This window comes from Dermacentor andersoni, chromosome 2 (assembly GCF_023375885.2).
Source record: "Dermacentor andersoni chromosome 2, qqDerAnde1_hic_scaffold, whole genome shotgun sequence".
In the NCBI taxonomy this organism is placed as follows: Eukaryota; Metazoa; Arthropoda; class Arachnida; order Ixodida; family Ixodidae; genus Dermacentor; species Dermacentor andersoni.
Window position 1 is genome coordinate 196,609,543 of NC_092815.1, and position 13,083 is coordinate 196,622,625.

Here is a 13,083-nt window from a genome sequence, read left to right on the forward strand (position 1 = left end):
ACAGGTGAGGTCGCTTTAATATTCCAGCACTTTATGGATAACATAAATGGGCTGATTGATTCAAGATAACGTTGTCAAATGCAATACAATACATTGGCTATGTAAAATTTGTTAGAAACGTTAATGCAAGTGTAAAAATATAGAAGTGTAAACCTTGTTAACGCTAAACGTAGTAACGTAGAAATGCGCTTTGTAGTTCACCGGCCTTGATCTTTAATGGATTCGTGACAACATTTTTACGCGCCTCAATGCAGCCTCCTGAATATTTATTTTCAAGTGCTCGGACGCGACTCGCTACCTCCCACGTTTGGCGGTGTCCCGAGAGAACTTTGACAGCGAGCTTATACTTGGCTACAATGGTGGCGCCTTATGTGTCATGGCGAAACACTAAAGTTTCATGATTAATTACAACAGTGAAAATAATTAATCCTCCATTGATGTTATATTTATGCTTTATATGGAGTGCCTATAACGTTTTACTTTGGCCGAAGAGCTAAGTAAGGCACCTTATTCATAATCCGTCAACGGTGCCACAAGGTGTGGCAGACCAGTGACTGAATAAGAGCAGAATAGGCACTACGCGTCACGCATACGCTGTGCAAAGTGGTAACGTCCGTGGTCTGCGCGCGTAATTCAGCACAGTGGGTGTTATTTTGGTGGAGGCAGCTCGACTTATGAAAGAGACCACACCAGACAGCAGGAACGCCGCCCCCGTGTTGGAAATGACATCAGTTCGCCGTGCAAGCCATAGAATGCGAGGCATCGCCTTAGAACTTGGAACATAAATAAAATCATTACTCTGACCACTGAAAATGTAACCGAAGGGGTGATATACTTCGCGCTGCAGCACTCGTGAGTGCCAATGACCTTCCACGGCTACATCTCCGCAGACGCGGAAGAGTGGCTGGCTGAGTTGCAAAGCTTAGCTACGTCAACAAATGGGACCACACGGAACTCGGGAACGTAAAGTCGAGCCTCGAGGATGGCGCTCGCGCGTGGTTTCTTAATAGAGAAGACGCGCTGGGATCATGGTCTGAGTTCCCGCGAAGGCCTTATTCAGAGGAAATAGCGCAGCTTGACTTTCAGTCGCGAGTTTCCAAATCAAACGAGAGCGTGACGATGTTCGTAGAGGACATGCCGCTTCTCGTTGGCTGTGCCCGCCTTGGCAAGTCAGAAGACGATAAGCGAAGTCATCTAATGAAAGGAGTAACGGAAAAGCTCCTTGCTGCCTTGTCCACTGTCAGCGGCAGACTGGCGCTGTTTCTTACCGAAGCCACTACTAAGAAGAATACACTTCAGCAGTGATCCAGCACGTACAACGTCAATCAAATGTTGCGCCGACTCAAAATACGTAACTAGGCTTCAGGTACGAAGTCACCTCGCTTTGCGACCTCATGCGCTCTGTGGTTACCGAAGAGCTGCAAAAAAATGCACAATACGTCCCGTCCTCAATTCAGCTCGCTCACCAGCATCATGCGCAACGAAGGACAGCATCCGCGTCCGGCTTCCATTTTTAGCACTGAAGAGCCGCATCTGCAAGTGAGGTCCGGTGCAAGCCTTATGCAGAAATACTGCTTTGCCCCGCCCTAGCTGTCACTCCTTGTTTTGTTATTCCACTTGGCTTAGTGCAGTCGCTGCAAGCAGGTTGGCTAGCGCAATTCGATGAGTGCCAAACGCCCACGTAGAAATGAGAGGTTTGGCGACCCCCAGATCGACGGCGGCTGGGTTACCACTGCAGGAATGCTGGTAACGTTTATTGGGAGACTCCCCAGAGCTGTCTCAGACTACGCTGTTTTTAGAGCGCAGAAGTTAGTGACCGTTCCTGCGGCGAGCGTAGGCGGCGGTGGCATAACGTAGCGAATGAGCACAGGTAAAGATGAAAGCGAGATGAAAGATGAGAGCGCAGAGGGGCATGAAGGATGCGAGGTGGAAAGCGGAGAGGGGCATGCAGCGGAGCCATGAGGCGCAAAGCGGATGAGGGTATGGCGAAAGCGTGAAAAGAAAAGCTTAGTGCGCCGACGATGGGTACGAGACATCGCGCCAGAGTAGTGAGCGTCATCTGGTAGGTCAATCGGCGGCGAATGGTATGAAACGCGCCCACGTGTCAACCACGCGCTGGCTCTGGCGACCTCCCAGATTAGGAAGGCCGTCGCACCACATTTCGCTCCGTTTGCAAAGTGCCGCACAAGACAGGTAGTTCGATCCAACTAATATAACATCATCAGCAGCAGCAGCCTGTGTTATTTACAGTGCAGGACGAAGGCCTCTCCCTGCGATCCAACATATAGCGAAGCGAAAACACGTCTAGAGCTGCGCTGAAAATTTGCATTACTCAGTATCCTAAGCGAACCAGGCCAGTGTTCAGAAAGTTATTAATTCGTAAATGCTCTTCTCCTGTGGCCGCCCAAGTTCGGTAATAATATATGCAGCATCAGGATTTACTGAAATCTTCTTTTACAAAACATTTTACTGCAAGGTATTTTTGTGAATTATGGTGCAGGCACAGCCAGATAACTGCCGACATCGCAGTATTCTCCGACTAAGAACGCAAATCTAGCACACCAGCACGCCAGTCACGCGGCCGCTCACCGGAACACTATTTCACTGCTCCTGATAGCACTTCAATGATAGTGAAGGGACAATCAAAGTGCGCACGCCGAATATCAGTGACAGTGAAGTTTCGTGACGAGGCCGTTTATTTACGTTGCGCTGAAAACCTCGTATCGACGAGTTTACAGTCGAGTGGTGATACGACTATCCCATCAGCAGTTGGCGTAAATAAGGTTTCAATGGACGTAGGTGTGTTAATCGACCGCAGAAAACTTTGCGCACTTCTAGATAATGGAGCGACTCCTAATAGAAAACAGGTAAGCGTTTTAAAGAAACATTACGTTGCCCTGGACTGGGACGCCAGTTCATACGACTTCACTTGACAAGACTTGACTTCCCCTATGCACTCCTAGCGTAAAAATCTGCGCTGCCGACACTTTCTCGTCACTTGGTTGGTTCTGCGTGGTTGTTCGAACCATTCAAATGTTGGCCTAAACTCTCTTCGGGGATATGGTGAGAGGATTTCTTTTGACGAGTGTTGGATGATTTTCTCGATAAAGAGGGCAACAGCACAAACCAGCGCTATACGGCACAGATTCGCACTTGTTCTGAGCGAGAGTATCATGGCAGCATCGCGTACGAGTGTGACTGTAAGTCACGTCCATGGAGCTACGAAATAGGGAAGTCTTTGATAAAGGCAACATTCCTAGATTGTTGACCTAAGGTAGATGCGTTGTGCGAAGCCTCGTTGAATTTATTGAGGCTCACACAGCGGTCCTTTTTAGTAGCTTTTGAATGTGGGCACATTTTTTGTGGAACTGCTATCGCCTAGAGAACATGCTCGGGGAGTGCACGGCAACGTACACTACCCCCACACTACCTCGGCCTAGCGGAAGGCGGCGCTCCGCCACCCGCACCTGGCCGGCCAACTCTGGGCCGTCCAGCAGGTCCGCGGAGAGGCCGACAGGCTTGGCCTGGCGGTCCCGACATGGGAGTCACCCGCTCTGCGCTAAAGCGTGCCTTGCAGGACCTCAATAAAGTTTTTAACCAACGAACCAACTGCTGCCGCCGGCACCGAACCCTCAAAATAAATGGTCGAGTGATTTACTTCTGAATTAGACACTTACGACAATTCGCTCAATGGTATTTTCTTATACTCAGTTTTTACGGAAGACCAAAACAGGGTACTACAGGAACTCTTGGGGCGAATTGGAAGCAGGGTTCGCTCGCTCTACTAAGGTGAGCCAAATACCATTGACGACGCAACAAATAATGATATGCGACGACGCATGTCCCATCAAGCAGCAGCCCTATTGTGTCCCACCGAACGGTTGTAGGGCAATTCAACCAAACTCAGGGAAATGCTAGATGATGGCGTCATTCAGGTTTGGTACAGTCTGTAGCACACCCCCGTTGCATTTTCGCAGGAAAAAAGACGAGCGCTTTATTTCTGTGTTCATTATAGCGCGCCCAGGGCGTTATCAAGAAGGGTGTTTACTCTTGCCGCGTATCGATGACTCTTTGGAAAGATTTCGGCAAGCTCAGTACTTTTCGCCTCTTCAGAGAACTGCTATCGGAGGCAGATGAACGACACCAAAAAAGTAATTGTTTTCTTCACTCGAACTTGCTTTTACGATTTCAAAGCACCTCCTTTCAGCCTCTGTTTAACATCAGCAATATTCCCGCGAACAAGGAACATGTGCCTTGGCCATTGAAGCGGGAAAGGCGCCTCACCTACAGTGATGATGTGGTTGTCTTTTCGGCAACATTTGACCAACAACTGAAGCGACTGCGAGAATTTCTCCCGAAGCCATATTATTAATTAACGTCACCCTTAAGCCTGAGAAGCTTCCTTTCGTCTACGAGGAAGAGAATTTTTTCGGACACAGAGCTAGTAAGAAAGGCATGCGCCACAATTCCCCCCAAAAACCTGCAGCTGTTACCGAGTTTCCGACACTTACCGCCAAGAAAATCGCCCGTAGTTTTCTTGGCGTTTCATTGCTACCACCGTTATACTGGCAATTTTTCAAAGATGGCGCATACGCTGACTCGTCCCCCAAGTGACGTTGTATCGTTTGTTTTTTCGATTTAATTCGAACCCTTGATAGATTGCTCAAATCACAATACTGGCCGGAACCTGCCACCTGTGTTAGGTTTTAGGTCCATGCCTGTCGTGAGTGCCAAAACTGGAAGTCACTAGCTGCTATGCCTGTGGTATTGCGTAATCTAATTGGCCCACCTGGCAAATCTTTCAGCCAAGACGACCAGGGCCTTGTAGACAAGGTTCCTCTTTCATACTGTGAAAACGAGTGCACCGTCGTCATCCCCGACTATTTACCGCGATATGCTCAGGCAAAGGCGCTGCCTGTGGGCAATGTTTCCGAGGGTGCCTTCTTTTTCATACAGAACATCGGCGTGCGGCATGGCGCCCCATCGAACCTCACCACAGACCGAGGCACTACCTGTACAGCAAAGCTCATTGAAGACGGTGTTAAAGACAGTCACACGATCCATCGAAAGACAACTATCCTGGAGAAAAGAGCCTTCAGCGAAATGCTGGACGAAACGATGAATGACATGCTATTTATGGAAGTCCAAAATCAAGAAAGGGGCTGACAGATGGAATAGCACACTGGTATAATGTTTGTAAACAGGGATAAGGTGCCTCAGAAAGGCTGGCCAACATTTCCATAGGAGGACTTATCTTCGTCAAAGGCCGCCTCGTCATCCTCGGCATGTTAGTATTAAAGGGTTAGTGCAGTGACGTCACGTGCGGAGGTTATCGGTGGCGGCTGGATAACCAGCTTCGGCTGGATAACCATCACTGCCACAGCTTCGTCAAAGCCATCAACTTGCCGGCCCCCCGCCATCAGCCTTAACTGTCTTTGACATGCGAGAAGAAGTAGCCACTCCGAGGGCAACACCTAGCAGTCAACTGCCATACTACCGAGTTATCGCTCCACCTTCGGAGGCAAAGCGGGGGAAGATGCCCACGAGTGGCTCGTCCACTACAAACGAGTGAGCAAGTCCAACGGGTGGGATACAACCGCTCAGCTCAATAATGTGGTGTTCTCCCTGACTGATACCGCTCTCGTGTGGTAAGAGAACCACGAGGAGCGCTTGCGACGTGGGAACATTTTCTTGACGAGTTAAAGGCGTGTTTTGGGGACTCAGTAGGCAAAAAGAAGTGTGCGGAAAAGACACTGTCGCAACAGGAGCAGCTACCAGGTGAGACATGCACAACATATCTCGAAAAAGTGTTAAAGCTGTGCAAGGTGGTCAGTGCTCGCATTTCAGAAGAAGATAAAGTTGGACATTTGCTGAAAGTAGTGGCTGAGGACGTGTACAAATTTCTATTTGGAAAGGAAAGCATCAGTTCTGTGTTCGACGTCATTCGGCATTGCAGAACTTTAGAAACGCTCAAGATGCGTCGGATTGCGCCAAAGTTTGGTCGGTTAGCGAATGTCACGACGGTTGCCAATGTGACACGAGCTCTTTCCACGACCTTCCTTCGACCATCCGACAGATTGTACACGAGGAACTTTCCCGCCGCGAAGAGGTGTTGCATTCAACTGCTGACCATCATCGCGTGTACACGTCACGTGACGCTATGACGGTGCCACATTCAGCCCCATGGCAACCGATGGTTACCAAGCCGAACAGTCGAGAATGACAACACGCCCTCCAACTCCGCGCTATGACCAACGCGCTCCTTGCACGCCTTCTCGACGCCCGATGTGTTGTCGTGACACACACCATGAACCAACCCACTACACGAGGAAAAATTACAATATCCGCTTTATCGACGAACAACCAAGGTTTCGACATCTCCCGATGTGTTATTCCTGTGGTTTTCCGGGTAATATATCCCGGTTTTGCAACCAGCGTATGACCAGGTGGTATGGCCAGCACTCAGAGTTTTCTCGGCACTCCGAACGGCCGCACGGGGCCCCGTGGCCAGCACACATATCATCTGGCGACGAGTATTGGCCGAAAAGCTCCCGGAATCGCTCCCCGGCATCTGACAGGAGTTTGACGCGCCCACCGCAACATCGTGCTCCCCGTTCTCCCTCACCGCTGCGTCGCACCACGTCCCCTTCGTCACCGAAAAACTAGCTATCGCGGTCGATGGTGGCGAGGTCGCTGGAGACGTGCTACTGACAGAAGTACCACCTGTGTTGATGCTTAAAAACGAAGTGTGCGTTTTTGTAGATAATGTCCCTGTGATGGCTCTGGTGGACACAGGCGCAACAATTTCGGTCATGAGCGCCTCTTTTATGCACGTGCTAGGGCAAAAGGTTTTATTTAAATGGGGCGAAGTTTCAAAGTTATATGGAGTGAGTGGCGAGCCGTTGCGACCTGTTGGGGTGTGTAGTGCTGACATGTTTTTGGTAGGCCATGTTGTTACGACGGAGTTAGTAATTATTTCTCGGCCGACCCATGATGCGATTCTCGGCATGGACTTCTTGCGGAAGTGTGGTGCTACTGTCGACTGCCGCACAGGGAAGGTATTCATAAATGGTAGGATTCCGTCAGGACTCCTGGAGAACCCTGTAGATCACCAAACTACCCTGTGTGTTTGTGGTGATATTGTCGACCTGCATCATCTACCGTTTGTGCGTTGTCTGTGGCGGCGCCGATTCCGACAGCTTGGATGCTCCCGTGGAACCGATGCACATTAACTGTGTGAAGAAGAATGTGTTGGTGCCACATTGTGTGGTGTCCATCAAAGGCGGACGCACTGCCTTGTGGACCATAAATTGTACTAAGGAGCCCGTTATATTACCAGCCGGCATGAAATTAGCCTTCGACAGGGAACAAGCGTCCTTATCAGTGGCAGAACTTACAGATGTGCCGGAAGAACCTGATGGGCACAGTTCGGAAACGGCCCTTTTGTCAATGGTAAATAAATCACTCAGCACGAGTGAACGCCGAACGTTAGTGGGTGTGCTTTTGAAGCACCGTTAGGTATTCGACTATGCGCAGAAGGACAAAATGCCTGCAATCCCCGCGTCCCGAACACGCCATATCATCAACACGGGTTCGGCAAATCCGATTAGACAAAAGTCATATCGTGTTTCCCCTCAGAGCGCCAGATTATCGAGGAACAAGTGCACCAAATGATGAAAATATGAGTAGTACAAGCGTCAGCGAGTCCGTGGGCAGCTCCAGTGGTCCTTGTTAAAAAAAAGATGGATCTTGGAGATTTTTCGTCGACTATCGCCGTTTGAATGCTGTAACAAAAAAAGGAGGTGTACCCACTCCCACGTATTTATGGCGCAATAGACTGCCTTGATTCCGCCTCTTACTTTTCCTCAGTAGATTTACTATCCGGCTATTGACAAATTCCGATGCATCCTGACGACAAGGAGAAGACTGCCTTTGTAACCCCTGATGGGCTCTTTGAATTTATTGTGATGCCAATTGGACTGTGCAACCCTCCGGCAACTTTCAAGAGATTTCTGGACACTGTTCCGTGTGGCTTGAAGGGGAACATCTGCATTTGCAACCTCGACAACGTCGCCATCTTTCGCCACACCTTCAGCGAACACAGCTCGCGTCTGGATAGTGTCCTGAACTGCATCGGAAACGCTGACCTAGATTTAAACTCCACGAAATGCCAATTCGGAGACCGCCAAACTCTTGTGCTTTGCACCTCGTCGATGAGGATGGCATCCGCCCTGATCCCCAGAAAACAGCAGCCGTTGCAGCGTTCAGTGCACGGTGCTCTGTCAAGAAGCTCCACAGTTTTCTCGGGCTTTGTTCCTATTTCCGCCGCTTTATTCCTAAATTCGCCGACGTCCCGTATCCGCTGACATGCCTGCTACAAAAGGACGCCCCCTTTGAGTCGACTCCGGAGTGCGACTCTTCTTTTCGTCAGTTGAAGTTTCTACTGACATAACGACCGGTCCTTCAACACTTCAGTCCTTCATCTCCGACTGAACTCCATACGCATGCCAGTGGCACAGGTATTTGTGCCGTCCTAGTTCAACGCTACGGTGGCCGCGAACACGTGATCGCATATGCAAGTCGCGCATTAAGTAGGCCCGAGCAGATTTACACTTTTACGGAACAAGAATGCATTGCGGTAATATTTGCGGTTCAGCGGTTTCGTTGTTACCTGTATGGACGCCCCTTTACAGTGGTCACCGACCACCACTCATTGTGTTGGCTTGTGAATCTTCCTGACCCTTGTGGCCACCTCGCGCGCTGGGCGCTCCAACTGCAAGAATACAGCTTCACCGTCTCTTATAAGAGCGGTCGACGACACGCTGATGCGGACTGCCTCTCGCGTATGCCACTTAGCACTACGGACTGTGACGCCGACGACTTCGATCACCTCGTGGCTTCTGTGTCGCCGCGTTTTCCAGACTTCGACTGCTTCAAAGCCAAACAGCGAAAAGACGATAAATTAACACCGCTCTTCACCGCTACTACCGCCTCAACGACAGCAAACCATTTCTGTGTACGTGATGGAGTCCTGTATAAGAAGAACGTTTCTAGCCCTGGCGCACTTTTTCTCGTAGTAGTACCAGAGAGCCTTCGCACAGCGATACTGAGTGCTATGCACGACGACCCTATGTCTGGCCATTTAGGTTTGGCGAGGACGCTCTACCGGATTCAGGAACGCTTTTATTGGCCTGGTATGTGACAGTCTGTTGACACGTATGTAGCCAGCTGCATGCAGTGTCACTGCTCCAAACGGCCATCTACTGCTCCAGCGGGTCTCCTGCAGCCGATCCCGCCTCCTAGCACGTACTTCAAAGAAGTGGGCATTGACTTCGTGGGCTCTTTTCCAAAATGAGCCAAGGGAAATCGTTGGATAGTTGTTTGCGTCGAGTGCCTCACGCTATTGCGAGACGGCGGTGGTGCCCTCCACAACTGCCACTGGCGTTTCAATGTTCCTGCTTCAATATGTCATCCTGCGACATGGTCCGTCTCTCGTGATCATCAGCGACCGTGGACGACAACTCACAGCGGATGTCGTAGAGGAGCTGCTTCGTTTGTGTGAAACCCACTTGCGTCACTCGACACTACACCATCCACAAACGAATGGGCTTACGGAGCGCACCAGCCGAACAATTGTAAACATGTCATCTATGTATGTTTCATCCGACCACAAGGACTGGGATGACGTGCTGCCTTTTTATCATGTACGCGTTCAACACCGCCTAGCACGAGACTACCGGCTATAGCCCCGGGGTGGCCTGCTGTACGCACGGCCACCCCGGCATACAATCGACACTGTTTTTCATTTCTGTAGTCACGAAAATCCCACTGTCGCCGAGGCTCTCTGCCTTGCCGAAGAAGCTCGTGCTATTACTCGTTTTCGCACTTTGGCATCGCAGGACAGAACAAAAGCACGCTACGACACTCGCCACCATCCGGCGATTTAGTCTGGCTGTGGACTCCAGTACGAAAACGCGGGTTATGCCAAAAACTTTCGGCCCCTACGATGGACAGTTCGTTATTAATAACGGACTCATGGAAGTCAAATGTAGCATAGCTCACCTCACGCTGAGTGGTAGAGGAGCTGCCAAGACCCAAGTGGTCTATGTTGCCCGCTTGAATTTGTTCACGTCAAGACAAATGGATTGACTCGCCTAGCGGGCTTCGTCTGCCACGAGAAGAATGTTACGCATGAAGAAAGCGAAGGCTGGTTAAGGTGCTTGCGGTCCCGGGTGGGGGAAAGAAGAAGAGAACGACGCTGAGTTCATCAACCAGCTGGCCGCTCTTGCGCTCACCTTCGCGACTTAAAGTAAACAGCCTCATTCATCCGTAAGGGTGATAAACGGTCTCCTTCGCGCGTAACAATATATTGAGCGCAAGATCCGCCTTATTGTTGCGGGTGCTGCAAAAGATTTGACGAATGGTTTCACAATTGACGTGGGTCCGGCACTTCTTGCTGGCGGAAGAAGTGCCGGCAGCTACGCACTCATAGTGTCGCATTTCAATCGATGGGCACTGTTCGTCGGCCGCAAACCGCCAGCATAACAATTGTTTCTTTCGCGGCAGGGTGGAATCAATTCTCAATAAATTCGACAAAGATCTGGCTCCATCGCGACAAATGCACCGTGTGACATCTATATAGGATTCGCGTATAAGATAGCACTCTCACAGGGGAAAAGGGTCACTCCAACCCTTTCCGCCTTGTTGCCGTTGAGCTCTTTTCCTCTCCCGCTAGGACACGTGACTTCTTTTTAGCGAAGTCTGACAACGACGGTACAGGGTTCGTATAAACCGCTTCGTTGTAAAACTCAAAAGAAAGGGCTTTCTAGAAAAAGTTGGCGCAAATTATATAAGGTCACATAGTTTACAGCCCTAGATTTAGAGCAAAGCTCTTAGCCACCCGTTCCTGCAGAGAGCATCGGCGTCGGTGGCGTTACCGGCGTAACCGAGCAAACGAGCATAGCGAAAGGTGAAAGCGAACACGGATCGCAGCTAGGGAAGAAACAGGCGAAGAGGAAAGTGGAAAGGAGGTGTGGCGGTGAGGGCTACGAGATCTTTTTTAAGAAAGGTAGGCAGAGACGGTAGCCAAATACTCATGAGTTTTCTTGTTTTATCAGCAAGGCGTCCAATGTTTCCACAGTGTAGAAAACCGTATAATTACTTCCTATAAACAAATTATCCACAAAGAGTGCGGTGTCATATTACAGGTCGACGTCACTAACTGCCTTTGTAATATATTAGAAAACGTAACAATAGTGCTACGGGATAGTATTTGCAATGACGAAGAGCCGAGCAGTAAGAAGACGACAACGACGATTGGAAGCTAGCGCGGGCTGTTGCCTCTTGGCCAACTGCGGCGTATTGCTTTGTAAATATACTTGTAAATAGCTTTTCGTCGGTGTCTTCCTACGAAACATATCTGGTGGAGGTGGACGTTCCCTTTACCTCGTGACGGAGCTTCGCAGTGGACGGTACGTCGAGCCTTCCATCATGGCTCCCGGCGACGACAACTCGACCCCGCCGGCTCCGACACCTGCTGACACTCCGACGACGTACATCACTCTCCCCAGACCCCGTGATCCTGGCGTATTCTCGGCAAAAGATGGGGTAGACGTCGAGGACTGGATCAGCCTGTACGAACACGTCAGCCGCAATAATCGGTGGGACCCTACTATCATGCTCGCCAACGTAGTCTTTTACCTCGGTGGCACACCTCGAGTTTGGTATCGGACGCACGAAGATGAGCTATATAACAATATAACACAAAGCTTTATACCTGGAAGAACGACATATCCTTTGTTCTGCCCAGCAGGTTTTCCGTTAAGGCCTTTCAACGATCACTAAACATTTAGAACAAATACGTGATGTACTCCAGGTCACTGATAAGCAGGAGCGAACTGATGAAATTGTTTAAAATTCTCTGAAGCATTCGGCCGGGTTTCGCATAATAAACTAATAGGAAAATCAGCATTAACACTCATATATAGACCCATTGGTCATATAATTAAACAATATTTTAACAATCACACACAATTTGTGCGGATACGTGACACTGCACCTACTTTAAGCCCACAATATTTATTCGCAATACTTATATTGTTTGCCTCTCTCCACTAATGAAAACTCAGGCTTCTTGCATTTGACTGCGTTACTTGCTAAGAAATTACATAGTGGCGGACCGTATAATACCTCATAATGCGTAGCAATTCGTGTAAAGGTGGCTGCGATCACTGGATAATATATCCTAATCTTGGTAAATCTGCTTATGTGTCAATTGCACTATTGAAAACCATCCCTTGAAGAAAGTTGCTAACCACCAATATTTGGGTGTAATCAAGTTTCGTGTTCGGTTAAGATGAAGGACTGATGGTAAACGATCATAATACGCGCAGAATCAATATAAACACAACGCGCTTGGTAGCTTTACTTCGTTTCTATTGGAATGCTCACAATGTTATATATTTTCTTCGCTTAGAAAAATTCCAACACGTGTTGAAATCTCAATAAACTTCTGTCAATTTGCACGGCAGGAAATTATCTGAGAAAAATGTAGCGTGCTGGAAACTTAGAAAGTATCGAAAGCGAAGTGTCTTTTCCCACTGGAGCCTAGGTTATGGCGGAATAATATTTTCATATGTAATTATTGTTCGTTAACTCACTGATAAGGTACCCTGGTATGATTGATTGGCTGACGGAACACCGTTGATTGCATCCTTGTATCTCGCTGTCCTTTGTATTAAGCGATTGGCCCATGGCAGAAAGAACGTTCTGTATAACTCGCCAGCCTTTAGAGCAATCTAAATCATTCGCCTCCATGGTCATGCCCGTCGTGCGAATTGTGATGTCACAGACAATAAGGGCCTTTCGATAGACTCCATTCATTTCTATCATCCTGATCCTCTGCCGCATCACTTATGAACACAATGAGTGCGGCAAATTTGGCGGCATTGGTGGTGCTACAGGAACAGCTTTAGTGTTTCAGTTTGAGGATAATTCGTGGAAATTATTCCGACAAAAGAAAGAGATGGCGTGGCGCAAGTTTTGATAAAGTATTTGCTCTGCGTCGAGAAATCTCGTCCTCTA